Genomic DNA, 14,360 nt, shown 5'->3' with positions numbered 1-14,360 from the left:
CAAACGGGATTCAAGTCGATCTTCTCATCACACAGACTTGTCCCCGTTTGCTCAGGCCTTGAAAAGAGTGACCCAACTCCAGCAGTGTGGGTCAACGAGCATTGCTGAGACAAAATAATCATCGATCGATGCAACAACAACAACAGATGAACCCCGTACAGCAGGCTCGAGACCCTCCAGGAGCAGACAGTCTTTGTATCTCTGGACCTCACCTGGGGTTTCATGTGGGTCCCGCGGTCCCTACTGTGGTCGGGTTAAAAGAGGGCATGTGGATAAACATCTGCGCATGCGCTGGGTACAGACACTGCTTCCCATAGCGTGGGTAAAAGAGCCTTAGATGAATTGCGCATGCGCTGAGGACAAACAGTTTTCATGCAGTGACGCGCGGATTAAAGAGGGCCTGATGGATGAACAACTGCGCACGCGCCAAGGATAGAGAGCGCTGTTAAGGCAATCAAACTCCAGAAGTCGGTGCAAGGTGGGACGGGGTCCGAGCAGGGACACAAAGAAACACAACAATGACGGTGTCCGCACGGGGACACGAGTGAGCTGCCTCCCGCCACGGAGCTCGAGTCGCCTCCCGCCACAGCACGCGCTGAGATGTATGGAAATGCAAAGCCCCTCTGTTCAACTCTTCTCTGCGGGTCTTTGCTCTGCGCAGGCGCAGTGAGACTTAGTGTATATTCTCTGCGCATGCGAAGTGAGACTGGGCGGCCTCTTTCCAGGGCTGTTCATAGGCTGCACTCCGTGCAAGGTCCTAACTCGGCGATAGGTAGTAGTATCTTCGCTCCGCACACGCGCAGCTGAGACGCCATGTTTTTTTCGTGCGCGTTGGTGGCTCGTGCAGCGTCGTGAGCGCGCGCGTCACTCCGGGGCACACCGGGCCCCACTCCTCACAGCCGCCCCCACCTCTCCCCCGGTCCCTGCAGCCTCCACTGAGCGGTGCAAATGGAGAGGTGAGGCACTCTAATCCCAGTATCCAAGCTTTATTGGTACTGTCGTCTTTGCGCGTGCTGGAGACTGTGTCTGTTTTCCGCACATGCGCAGTGGCACGGCGCGCGTGACTGACTAATTTAAGCCTGGCTGCAGGAATCCCCGTTTCTCAGCTGCATTAGTACGTCACTCTTGAGCGCATGCGCAGTTGTTTCTTGTATGCTCTAAAGTTACCATATTATAGGATGAGCCCCCCATAGGCTCTGTCCCAGTGCTGGGCTGCATAAGAACTGCTGAATTAGAAGAGGCAGACTGGGCCCTGTGATGAGTACCCGTGCCAGTTCCTCAGTCTTTAATAACCGTGATTCGATGTTACCATATTAAGGGATGAGCCCACCATAGGCTCTGTCCCAGTGCTGGGCTGCATATGAACTGCTGAATTAGAAGAGGCCTTTTGATGAGTACCTGTGCCAGTTCCTCAGTCTTTAATAACCGTGATTCGATGTTACCATATTAAGGGATGAGCCCACCATAGGCTCTGTCCCAGTGCTGGGCTGCATATGAACTGCTGAATTAGAAGAGGCCTTTTGATGAGTACCTGTGCCAGTTCCTCAGTCTTTAATAACCGTGATTCGATGTTACCATATTAAGGGATGAGCCCACCATAGGCTCTGTCCCAGTGCTGGGCTGCATATGAACTGCTGAATTAGAAGAGGCCTTTTGATGAGTACCCGTGCCAGTTCCTCAGTCTTTAATAACCGTGATTCGATGTTACCATATTAAGGGATGAGCCCACCATAGGCTCTGTCCCAGTGCTGGGCTGCATATGAACTGCTGAATTAGAAGAGGCCTTTTGATGAGTAGCCTGTGCCAGTTCCTCAATCTTTAATAACCGTGATTCGATGTTGGAGATTTTTAAATAAATGGGTTCCAAAGCAGATACCAGGACAGACTTCAGTTTATCCCAGAAAGTGTAGTCCTGTGTTAAATTTGTGGCATTAGCGATTTCTCTTAGTTTAGTTGGACTGCCCAATCCTCTGCCAGTTTCCTTTTCTTCCCCTTCGAGTAGGTGGCATTCTTATTCTGCTTGGGGGTGTTTTTTCTTGTGGCCCCAGCAGAGGTAGTGGGGAGTTCCGGATTGTGTATATGATGACGCTTGAAATTGGCCTTTTGACCCCTCGTTGTAACAGTGTGTCTAATCGGGCTATGTTCTGGGGATATCAGGGAGACAGAATTCTCAGGAGCATCTGTTAAGGTTAGTGGAGGGGGACAGGTAATCAATTCAGATGCTAATGGGGGCGCATTAATAGCGCCTATATTCGAAGCCATGAGATTAGGAGTCAGGGAGAGTCTGCTCTGAGGGCCTGACGGTTCTAGTGACAGCCTACGTTCGGTAAGTGGAATTTTTCGAACAAGGACAGACTCACCAAAAATGCATCAATCGTCCCCACCACGGTCTTTCCCTTATCTTTATTCATGCTGAATATAATTACTTGCTGGAGCCCTGGCCCTGTACAGCGAGGTAGCAGATTCTGAGTGGCATGATCGTTTGTTGAAAATAATGGAAGCAATATTATAACTGTCACAAATGTCACAATTTTTTTGTTTGGTTCCTACCTTACACTGGGGACACTGAGCACCAAATCCTTTGTTTTGTGTATTTGAATTCGACTTTAATATTTGCTATAAAACGAGGAACTTGCACCAACAGTGTACTCGACTGCCTCTTTGTTTGAACTCTGTATAACCCATCTACATTACCATTGTGCATTCAGATTACCCAATTTTACCCTGTTATTGTTTCCACGAGAGCCGCTGTTTCTTGATATAGCTACATCAAGCGGGTAGCAAGTGCTTTCATATTAGTCGATTGGGTCAGCATTGCAATGTCTTGAGTGCTATTGCTATATATATATTTCTTTTACAGTTTTATATGACGCAAACTTTTCCTAGGTGCATTAGAGTGCGTTACTGTAGCACCCGATTGCAATAATTAAGCTTAGGCCCATTTATTTTCTCCTTTGTTTAATTTGTTTTATGAGGCAAGGGGATATTTGGGTCCCAGTGTTCAAAGCATTTTTGTAATCCCAAATAGCCCAATTCACAGTCGGGTCATTGGTGATCACAAACTTTTTTTATTGTACAAACACCAAATTGCGATTTGGGTTTGCGATTCAGTATTTGTAATTGGCATGTTTAGGGCATCCCTTCCAAATACCAAAACGGTATGGTATGTATTATTGTTTTGCAACTGAATTCCGGTCGCAAAACAGTAATACTTTACCACCAATTCGAAATTGCAGAGCAGGCAGTCGTCCCACAGACGTTTTAACGTTTAATTATTTTTTTTTTTAAATGCATTTTCATTTAAGGACAACAAGCTGTATTAAAAAAAATTGCTTCATTTAAAAGCAATCACAGATATGGTGGTCGACTGACCACAGCAAGCAACTATCCCCGTGATGGCTGTCATTCCTAATCGGTCGCAAATTGCAACCTACCTTCTTAATATTCATGAGGTCAGTCAATTTGCAACCCACAAAGTTTCGCTAATTGAAAAATCAAACTTTTATACATTTAGAATAGCAATTATCAAATAGTGAGTCAGAAAAAACGCTTTTTGGAAATCGCTGTTCTAAAGGTGCCCTATGTGATTTGCCTAGAATCACAGGTTGAGCCGAGGTTGGCACTTAAACCTGGGTCCCCATTACACTTGCAGGCGGATTTGTCCGCCTGCCACTGTAACGGAAAATGGGACGGACCGCCAGAGGTGCGGTGGTCCCACAAGGCCAATTAGGATGCGCCCGCCACACTGGCTGGTGCATTCTGGCCTTTAATATTGCGGACAGTGCTTCTGGGTGCAGCTCCCTCCGCAGTGTTCAAAGTGAGTGGTTTGCATTGCCATGCACAACGTGACAGGCACCGCACGGTGCTTGCCACCTTGTGTATGGCAATGTAGCGGGGTACCGTAGGTACCCCCCAAGTCCAGTCCCTCACCCCCGTGGGCCCGTAACGGGCCCCCAAAGCATTTTCCGGCAGCCTTTCCATGGCAGCATAACTGCCATGGAAAGGCCTTTAAATTTGCACATCATAATATGGATGGCGGTGCCTGCTCGGCACCGCCACCATGTTATGCCCCAGATCCGCACGGCAGGCAAGCTCGTAACAATTGCCTTCCGGCGGACAGTCTTTCCGTCCGCCGCGGTACACCCGCCATGCTATTATGGCGGGGTAAATCAGGTACAGATGGCAGGCGGATCGCCACCGCTGGCGGGTGGTGGCGATCTGCCCGCCATCATAATGGGGCCCTTGGTTCCCTGATTCCAAAGTCAGGAGCTCCGCCCTCTAGGCATATCTCCTCCCCTACATATGCACTTTGCTGTTTCTTGCATGATCTACAAAGTTGTCGGGTTCGTGACTGCCATTAGAAGCCCTTATATTCACTGGTCAAGTCAAATTTGAGTTACTGTTTTAATAATGTGACAATAACAAAATCTTATCTCATAAACCTATCAAATGCATGAGTTCAAAATCTTCCATGTGCCTCTGCAGACTGATGCCACCTCACCTCGATACTAGTGGAACTGGCGGCATGCGTGACCGCTGCAAGCTCCAAACCCTGTGACCTGCTGCAACCCCCAGAGATGCTTTTCCTCCTCCGCCGCTTCCAAAAGCGTGAGAGACCATTTGTTCATGCTGCTTGACTTTTAAAGCTGAAGCTAGCACTCAAGAGTTGTCTCTTGCTGTATGGAAGCAGTGATTTAAATGGTGACGTGTGCTCTTAGTAAAACCGTGTGAGCGCTATGGGAAAGTATGGTGCACATGCTCGCGCACATACAGGGAACACTGGTCATGTCCATCTCTGCTGAAGAGAGTTCCTAGGTCAATTGCAACACTTTAGGGCCCAGGGGAGGGGTGGGTTGGGTGAAAGCGTGAGGGGTGTCAGGACTCCCTAGTCCAGCAATCTAAACTGAAGGTGTTTTTTAAAAGCCAGTTCACATTTTTGCCTCTGTGGTCCAGGTGCATGTTTTTAATAAAAATATCCAAGAACAGTCAGAATGATAAGGCTTATATTAGATTATATGATATGTGCCCAGGGTTCAGATCTTGAAAATGCCATTACCATGATAAAATGAAGAATGTTTAACATGCTGTGTATTTATGTCCTGTATGCCGGGTTTTGAATTGAATTGGATGTAACCAGTGCTCTTTTAAAAAAAATTTTTTATACATTTTATGTTTTTTCTTGGTGAATCTTATAATGGTTGAGAAATGGTGAAGGTCTGTGGAGTTCAAAGGTCCTCTCTCACCTTTCTTTGTGAGACTAAGGGGCCCATTAGGATCACAGGCGATCCGCCCGTGATCCAACCCCACCCGCCACCCATTTTCCCCGCCACATTACTATGGCGGGGGGACCGTGGCAGATGGAAAGACCATCCGCCGCTTTTCCGCCCGGTCAACTCGTTGTGAAGGGTTTAATATGGTGGCGGTGTCTGTTAGACACCGCCATCCATATTATGATGGGTGCGGAAAGGCATGCAGGAATTGGGCTGCGGGGGCCCGTTGCCGGCCCCCAGGTACTCTAGGGGGGTAGAGGGTGCACATGGGGGTACCTATGGTACCCCCCAGCAGTCCATGCACAACATGGCAGGCACCGCACAGTGCGTGCCATGTTGTGCATGGAAGTGCCCAACGTGCCTTCCTGGCATTGTGGCGGACGGTGCTGAGTGCACCGCCCGCAACAATGACAGGAATGCAGGATGCGTCCGCCACTGTGGCAGGTGCATCCTAATTGCCCCACGGGACCCCTGCCCTTATGGCGGGCGGTCCCGTTTCCCAATAGGATGACCGCCCGTCATCCTAATGACCCCCTAAGTGTGAATCCAAGTGCAATACCCTGGCACCATTAAGCGTTATTTTGTTGTCATTAATGGCCCAGGGCGTAAAGCAGGCAATTCCCCCCTTTGGGTCACACAATGGAGGGAGGTTGTGTTAGGGAGGGATACTCGAAGAAAGGAGCAGTGGATATGATAGAGACGAGGCTAATAGGTTAATATAGTGCATGCGTTCTCATCTTTTTTCAGTTTTATTTCTCACCCTCTTTACCTGTTTACAATATGGCAGGGCAACATCAAAAGGGGTGTTTTTAGAAAAATTGACTGTAGGTATTGTACACTAAGACAAGTTGGGATGTTTTCTGATGAGTATCTTCGTAGGCTTTTAGGATTGTATAATGAAAGATGCAATTACTTATGATAGCAACATGCAATGCAAATGGTATATTGCATTAGGAGAAATATGGCTTAATTATGGATTGTTGACTTAAATGAATGGGATGTTTTAAGAGGAAAATACAATTAAAATGGAGCACTCCAAAATTAATGAGGCCTAGGAAGTTCTCTCTCAATATCAGTTGGCAAATAGGAGAATTGAAGAGAGGTGAAAGGGGCGGGTGGGTCTTACTAAAGTCTCAGTGGGGGGGTTCCTCTTAAGTTTTGTTAATTACCATGGGCCGATTGAGAATGAGGCCGAGGCTCTCTGTCGATGCAGTGAGGCTCCGATTAATGCCGCGGGCCTTGTCATTTTTGGCAAGGATTTTAATTTCATGCAAACCATAAAGTTAGATACTCCAAAAAAGCAGAAGAGACAATTAAAACCCAAAACTGCAGCACTACTGCTCCGGTTTCAGCAAGATTATGCCTTGATTGACCCAAGGTGGTTAGATAATCCTGATATGTGAGAATATACATGCTTTTCAAAAACAGTTCATTAATGCATCTCAAAAAGACATTTTTGTTTTTATTCTGTGAGCTTTGAGAAGAGGGATAACTTGTATTTTGTACAACTCCATTTCAGATCACTTAATAGTATTGTTGGTGGTAGAGACAGATGTTTATACTAGGCATACGCCTAGATGGGGATTTGATAAGCTTCGCCCTTTAGACCAAACCTGCAAAATAGAAACTAGATTATTAATTATTTTTGTCAAATCAACACTATTTCGGTACAAATTATTTCAGTGTGGGAGGCCTTTAAGGCAAGTTTTAGGGGATGGGAAATTATTTATAACTAATGGGAATATAAAGATTGTTTGAGGGCAGTTCCGGAATTATAAAAGGCAGCGGACTCTGCAGTAAAACAACCTAGCGAGTAAGGTGCAAAAGAAGATGAAAACAGACTGCCCGCAGGACTCCAGACCCTTAGGACCCTTTTTAATAGAAGAAAAAAGCAACAAAAAGACCTTTCAACGGAAAATATATGAGGAGAGTCAGCAGATAGTTAACTCCATGCGTGCGGCGCATTTTCCCGCTGTGCGCTGACTTTTTGAAAAACCCGCGGTTCATGACGAGCTCAGCTTGTCATGAGCGTACGAGAGGCGTACCTCCTAACGAGCTGAGCTCGTCATGAGCGTCGAAGGGGTTAAACGGATTGCTTGGTCTTCCAAAAAAAGAGCCAATATGGAATCCATACACATGATTGTGAATCCCGAGCCATGGAAATTATATTAGATGCCAGGTCATATCCCTCAGCGAAATACAAAGCAATTTCTTAGCTCCATTGATCTACCTAAAAACTGAACTATGTATGTCTAATCAGGATAATGGAATACCAGATCGTGAGTCTCAAAGTCAACAGCAATTTTACTTGTCTTTTACCATGCATGTTCAGTCGTGTTTCATTGTGATTAGATTTCGTCTTTGCACATTGCACCTTCTTGTGGCTCTCCCTAAACAGGCAGGTTGGTGTGAGAGCCTAACCCCCTGTCTATGTAATAATTTAGCCCATCAGAGTACAATGCACTTTATGTTGTTTTGCACACTTTATAAAGACCCAAGGGCACATTTATCAAGCCGGTTTTAAAGGAAATTCGTCCCTGCTCTTATCAGGAGGGTTTTAATTTTTTGCGGTCCCTATCTACTGCTGCTATTTGCAGCTCTGTGCTTAACTTCATCAGAATTGCTTTTTTAATCAGGAAACGCTATGAATCCTAAAATGAATTTAAGTTTTTAGAGATTTTAGGGTTTTTTATTATTTTATATTTTGTATACAGGTGTAGAACTGTAGGAGCTTCTTTTCCCTTTGCACAAAAATGTTCCTAAGTATGTTTTATCTCATTGTATGTAAACTTTTATGATTCGATTGAATCAAATAAAGTTATTTGAACTGAACTGAATTAACTTTGTGAAAAAGGATAAGCCACCTCAAAATGTGAATTGCTATTGATCAAGTTGTTTGTTGAACTCTGATTACAAACTGTTTACAAAAGTTTTATAGACGCAAATGATAAATGAAAAGTCAAAACATTAAATAAATACAATAATTGAACCGCTGCTCTACATCATTTTAGGAACGCAGATAAAGAAGCCGGACACCTCCTTGAACAATGTGTGATGTATGGATCAACATTCTGATGTGTGCCCGGCTGCTTTGGGTCTTATTAATCCATCTCTTATTGGACGAGATAATCTTGTTTTGACAAAATCTTGACCATAAGCATAAACCTACAGGTGTAACTAATATGCGAATGCTACACAAGCTGCCTTCCTTTACTAAGTTACTGTACGAATCCTTGTAAATCCCCCCTTTTTCTTAGCCTCTTCCGTGCGCCGCACAGCTCCCGGCCGTTTGACGTCACTGTGGCCATGTGCGTCGGAGATTTGTGCATGCGTAGAATTCGCCCGCACAGCAGGAAAATGTATGCCGCATCAAAGCGGCTAAATAAATTAGATGTGACATGTTTAACGGAATGTTTATTTAAATATCTATGTATGGTGAAATTGTCCTTGATAAGTTTAAAAGATGGTAAAGAAGAGATGGTTTTTAAAACAAGTTAAATATTGTGTATTCACATTCCATTCCATTTGCATTTATTAAATTTAAATCTCTTTTCATCCAACAGAAAACAAGCCATGAATGCAAGAAATGATTATGAATAATGAAGATAATGCTGTAAAACTGCAAAAACAGAAATGATAAGCTCCAGTTTTAAGGAAAACATCAGTGGAGCCAGGGACAGACGAACATGCACATAAAGTGTTGAATCCTGAAAGAAGCCAATTCAGTGACTGTAAGAGTCTGAGCTGTGCACTTCCGTGCCACAAGACGAAGACATTATGTCTAGAAAATGATGGCAACAATGCTGAGAAACCACCTACTTTGTAAACTGGCGCACCATTTCAGCTTTCGTCATGTGATCAGTATGATGTGCTTAAAGGAGTGTTTTTTTTGTCCTAAAATGATAACAGAACATCATTCAGTGCTCTAGGTGTATTGGAAACTCTTTCTGGCCAAACCACAACAAGAAAAAAAGCACAACGGAGTACTGTCCCAGTTTGCGGCGACCAGAAGGAAGATAAATATTTATGCGCCAGTAGGAAAAACCTTTATCTAATCTAAAGACACAATCACCCGCAAGGAAACTTTACACATGTTATGAGTGTAGCAAGTATTTAGTGATCATTTTATTTTTTAATCAGAGAGAAGACATGAAAAATAAGACGCACATAAGGGGAATGTAAGGATAGTACAAGGGCCTTAACAAGCATGTCGTCCCATCAGGAAACACAATCATGTGATGTAGACAAATACATACATGACCCACAGACACTTACCAAGAAAGAAGAGTCATATGCAAGCAGTGAGAGCTTTAGTTTGTCATCCCTTCTACAGTGCCACGAGGAAACGTACACAGGAGAAAAATCATTCAAATGCACTAAGTGTGTGAAGAGCTTTATTCGATTATCAGACCTACAAAGGCATCAGCGAACACACACAGGGAAAAAACCTTACCATTGCAATGAATGTGGCAGTAGTTTTAGTGAAGCCTCAAACCTAAGGATGCATTGGAGAACTCACACCGGGGAAAAGCCATTCAAGTGCAATGAATGTGACAAATGCTTTACTCGATTATCCGGCCTAAAAAGCCATCAGCGAACTCACACAGGGGAAAAACCATACCAATGCAATGAATGTGGACGTAGTTTTAGTAACTCCTCAACCCTAAGAATTCATCAGAGAATGCACACAGGGGAAAAGCCATTCAAGTGCAGTGAATGTGGGAAGAACTTTTCTGAATCGGCATACCTAAAAAGGCATCATATAACACATACGGGGGAAAAACCGTATGATTGCATTGAATGTGGAAGTAGTTTTAGGGATTCCTCAAAGCTAAGGATTCATCAGAGAATTCACACAGGGGAAAAGCCATTCACATGCAGTGAATGTGAAAAGTCATTTAATCAGTTATCACACCTACAAAGACATCAGCAAACACACAGAGGTGAAAAGCCATTCAACTGCAGTGAATGCGGGAAGCTCTTTAGTCAGTTATCACAACTCCAAAGACATCAGCAAAGACTTGCAGGAGAAAAACCATACCAATGCAATGAATGTGGAAGTAGTTTTACTGCTTCCTCAAATCTCCGGATCCATCAGCGAACACACACAGGGGAAAAGCCATTCAAGTGCAGTGAATGCTTGAAGAGCTTTAGGCAAATCTAAAACCTACAAAGACATCAGAGAACACATACAGGGGAAAAACCCTACAAGTGCAGTGAATGTGGGAAGAGCTTTCGTGAATCAGCAAACCTAAAAAAGCATCATAGAACACACACAAGGGAAAAACTGCACCATTGTAGTGAACGTGGAAATTGTTTTAGTGAATCATTATCATTAGGGATTCCTCCGGAAACACGCGCTGGAGAAAACCTATTCAAGAATAATGAATGTGGGAAGAATTTTAGATCTTTATCGAGCCTGAAACAGCCTCAGACAACACGCATTCGGAAAAAGACATATCGTTGCAATGAATGTGGATGTCGTTTTAGGGACTTGTCAGCATTAAGGAGTCATTGGCGAACACACACAGGGGAAAAACCATTCAAGTGTAGTGAATGCGGGAAGAGCTTCAGTCAGTCCTCAATCCTATACAGACACCAGCGAATGCACACAGGAGAAAAATCATTTGAGTGCAGTGAATGTGGGAAAAGTTTTAGTCAATCAGGACACTTAAAACGACATCAGCGAACACACACCGGGGAAAAAACATTCAAACGCAGTGAATATGTGAAGAGCTTTTGTCAATTATCAACACTACAAAGACATCTGCAAACACACTCAGAGGAAGGGGGCGTGGTCAAGATGGCATCTGAGTAAGTTGCAACAAACTGATCTCCGTGAGCCCAGTCCATCGCCATCCATCCTCCAAGGATCCTTCCTCCGGCGCACCCTGCTTCCCACTTACCTCACCCTTGAAGCCTGTTGTGTTATGGTGCGGGCTCGCAGCTTGCCCTAAGATTTGGCCCACCCAGAAATCAGCCTGTATACTCTGACCAAGGCACGGCCTCGGGTGTGGGCAGAGCCTACATCTCAACTAGGCTTTCTCCGCTTTGACTAAGAGGAGCTTGAGCGGTGATTTGGACCTGCCCTTGCCGTGTCAGGCGTGGTCCGAGCTGTGGGGCCCTCCTGCTGCTGGGCTACAATTGAGGATCATCTGCACTGCCTGACTTGAGCAAGTCTGATGCACGAGCCAGAAGGAATCAGCTGAGCTGCTGCCGGCATTGTGTGTGTGGCACCCCCAATGACTGCACCCTCCCAGCTTAGACGCGCTGGACGAAGCCTTGCAGACGACCCCTACTTCCAGTCTTCATTGCCTGCACGATTGGGGCCCCGAGCAGAGAGCGGCGATCATGAAAGGGCTCAATCCTCTCCCTTGTGACTCTGATGGGCTGCCGCAATTCTGCGAACATAACGTGTTGCACCATGTTGTTTCCTACCACGGAGGAGTCCTATGTGGGGGGTCCCCCCTCCACTTAAGCTGTGGCAGAATTCTCGCTCCGCTACATGTTTTGTATGGGCCGGTTGTGTGGCCAATAAGTCTGATCTGGGGAGAGTGGACCTGGCTTTAGGGCCAGGACATTGTGTCACCATCCAGAGATATGGGAAAACCTGGGGTCTGGCAGGCGCAGAGATGTTGGCGACCTCAGGGCAGAGACAGGAGGGAAGGCCCCACAGAGGAACAAGCGGCCAGGTAGAGGGCTCAGGCTGTTGCCACAACTGAAAAATACAACACATTCCCTCCCCCCACCCTCGGTCGGGGCTGAAGGACTAGACCTTGCAGCATTGTTTACGGACTTTGATCTGATGGACGCTCTGCTGCGGAGAGGCCCAGACTTCACACCCATGTCAGCTGATGCTCTGGTATGAGCCACCTCAACGGGTTGCTACGTCTGCTGAGCGAATTGCACCAGGAGGTTGCCCTCGCTTAGTTGGGGCCATACTAGTAGGCTGTACTTTATACGTATTTTACTAAAGATCATAAGCGGGGGGCCCCAGAGCCGGCAGTGGACTGGACACATGGGTCCTCTTCATTTTTGGGTCATTTCTACCCCATCAGCGTATTGCCCATTGGTGTAGTGGCTTGGGAAAGGAAGTTGCAGTATTGATTTAGCATTTTTTGCTTTTTATGTATTCATGTTTTCTTAATGGTAAGCATTGATGTGGGGCTGGAGGGGCCCATGCTGTGGGTGGGGTGGGCATGGGTTCCGTTCTTGTTACATTAATCATGCAGGTCAGTAATCACTTTGCCGGGAATGTCATAGGCATATCCATCTATGTTAAGAGGTATCGCATTTATTAATACCTGAGGAGGCGCAGTGTACACATAGCCTGCTTTCAAGAAACCCACCTATTTTCCCCTGGTCTGAAGGGGGTGCACAGGAGATGGAGGGGTACAGTGGTGGTGCCCACGTACTCGAGATATGCCAGGAGTATCTTGATTTGTGTTGCTTCATGGGTGCCTCAATCAGTTTTGCATACTAAAACCGATCCCGAAAGGAGGCATGTGGTGGTTGAAGGGTGGCTAGATGAGTTTCGCATTTCCCTTGTATCATTGTATGCCACAAACTCCTACCCGGCCCATTTCCAGGACTCCAGTATTACCAACTGCCACACTTACTCCGGGCTTTTGGGGGTGTGATTATAATTATGTTGTGGATGTGGTATTAGATCCCATTTACCAATCCCTGATGCAAAGTCCATTTCATTGACAAAACACCTGCAGCAATGGGGATCTCATGCTCAGGTATGGGCAGTATCTAGGGAATTCTCATATTACAAGTTCATACAACCTCCTCACCAGAATTGATCTCTTCTACTGCAGTGCTGATAAACTGTCAGGGTGTCACAGGCTGAACACCTTGGGCGAACCTCCTCTGATCACCACCCACTCCAGCTCTCACTCTCATGGGGCCTGCCTGCATTCCGATGTGTCACGTACCAGTGGACGCTTTACAAGACGCACCATTACCACTGCTCTCTCTGACTGTCTGGATTTGCACTGAAGTGGAAAACAGGGCTACTCAGTCAGATGCTCTGATAGAGTGGGACACATTCAAAGTGGTCCTTAGAGGTCTAGCCATCAAAACAGTCTATGGCACTAAGTTAATGCTGCAAGGGGGAGCTTCAACGAGTGGAAGCAGAAATTAGAACAGACTAACTGCTATTACCCACTAAACGTACAGCTTCCACTCACGCAGGCGAGGCTCACACACAGTACTACTTTAATTAAATTGGGTGCCCTGGACTACAAGGAGCACGTGGCTAGGAAACACGTGGTGGGGACAAGATGCGCAGACTTCTTGCCTGGCTCGTCCGTTCAGACTCGCCCAGGACTCGTATCACAGCACTATCATTCACTCCCAGGAAGCGAGTAACCTCACTTTCTGCTCCTACTTCAATACACTGTATGCCGCTCTAGTAATAACCGACGCCTCCGCAATATGGGCATTCTTGGAATCACTGCATCTCCCTCAATTACAGGCATCCCACTGGCAGACTTCGAAGCCCAGCTCTCCACAGTCAAAATATCTTGGGCACTTAACCAAATGTCATGCTGTAAGACCCCGGGCGAGGATGGATGGCCCGTGGAATTTTATGATGCTTTTGCATCACAGCTGACCCCACAACTCCTCCAGGTCTATGAATCTGCCTACTCGGTGGGAATACTCCCACAATCTATTATGGGAACAGTGCTTGTGGTGCTGCCCGAACCTGACCGTGGTCCCTTGTTGATTAGGTCTTATCGCCATTGTCCCTTTTAAATACAAACATAAAATTCTCAGGAAAGTACTGGCCAATAGTTTGATACTAATAGCACAACATCTAATAGATCTCAACCAGAATGGTTTCATCCCTGATAGAAACATCTTTTTAAACTCATGCCGCCTTTTCGGGATAATGACCTGGGCAAGAGAATCTGGTGCTAATCTCTGGGTAGCTGTCCTCGACATAGAGAAGGTGTTCGAAACTCTGGGGGAGAAGGTGCTTACTTGAAGGAGGTCCTTCTCTGACTTGGGGTGCGACCGAAGTTCCTGATATGAGTTGTGTTGCCTTATAACATACCGGTGGCGAGGGTGAAGATAGGCACT

The 14,360-nt window shown here is 45.9% G+C and overlaps 2 protein-coding genes and 1 pseudogene across 2 annotated transcripts in view; 1 reads left to right on the top strand and 2 right to left on the bottom strand.

The window, feature by feature from the left end:
• The window catches only part of LOC144805503 (uncharacterized), a 1,226,074-nt gene that overhangs the window by 286,016 nt on the left and 925,698 nt on the right, over positions 1–14,360 (bottom strand). The window lies entirely within an intron of this gene.
• LOC144805494 (uncharacterized) overlaps positions 1–14,360 on the bottom strand; it is a 250,234-nt gene that overhangs the window by 197,998 nt on the left and 37,876 nt on the right. The window lies entirely within an intron of this gene.
• Positions 9,478–11,177, top strand: LOC144805490 (uncharacterized; annotated as a pseudogene).

The sequence above is a fragment of the Lissotriton helveticus genome (genome assembly GCF_964261635.1).
Source record: "Lissotriton helveticus chromosome 1_1 unlocalized genomic scaffold, aLisHel1.1 SUPER_1_unloc_12, whole genome shotgun sequence".
NCBI lineage: Eukaryota > Metazoa > Chordata > Amphibia > Caudata > Salamandridae > Lissotriton > Lissotriton helveticus.
Note: the sequence above shows the minus strand (reverse complement) of the source record. Positions and strands in the feature narration are given on the sequence as shown.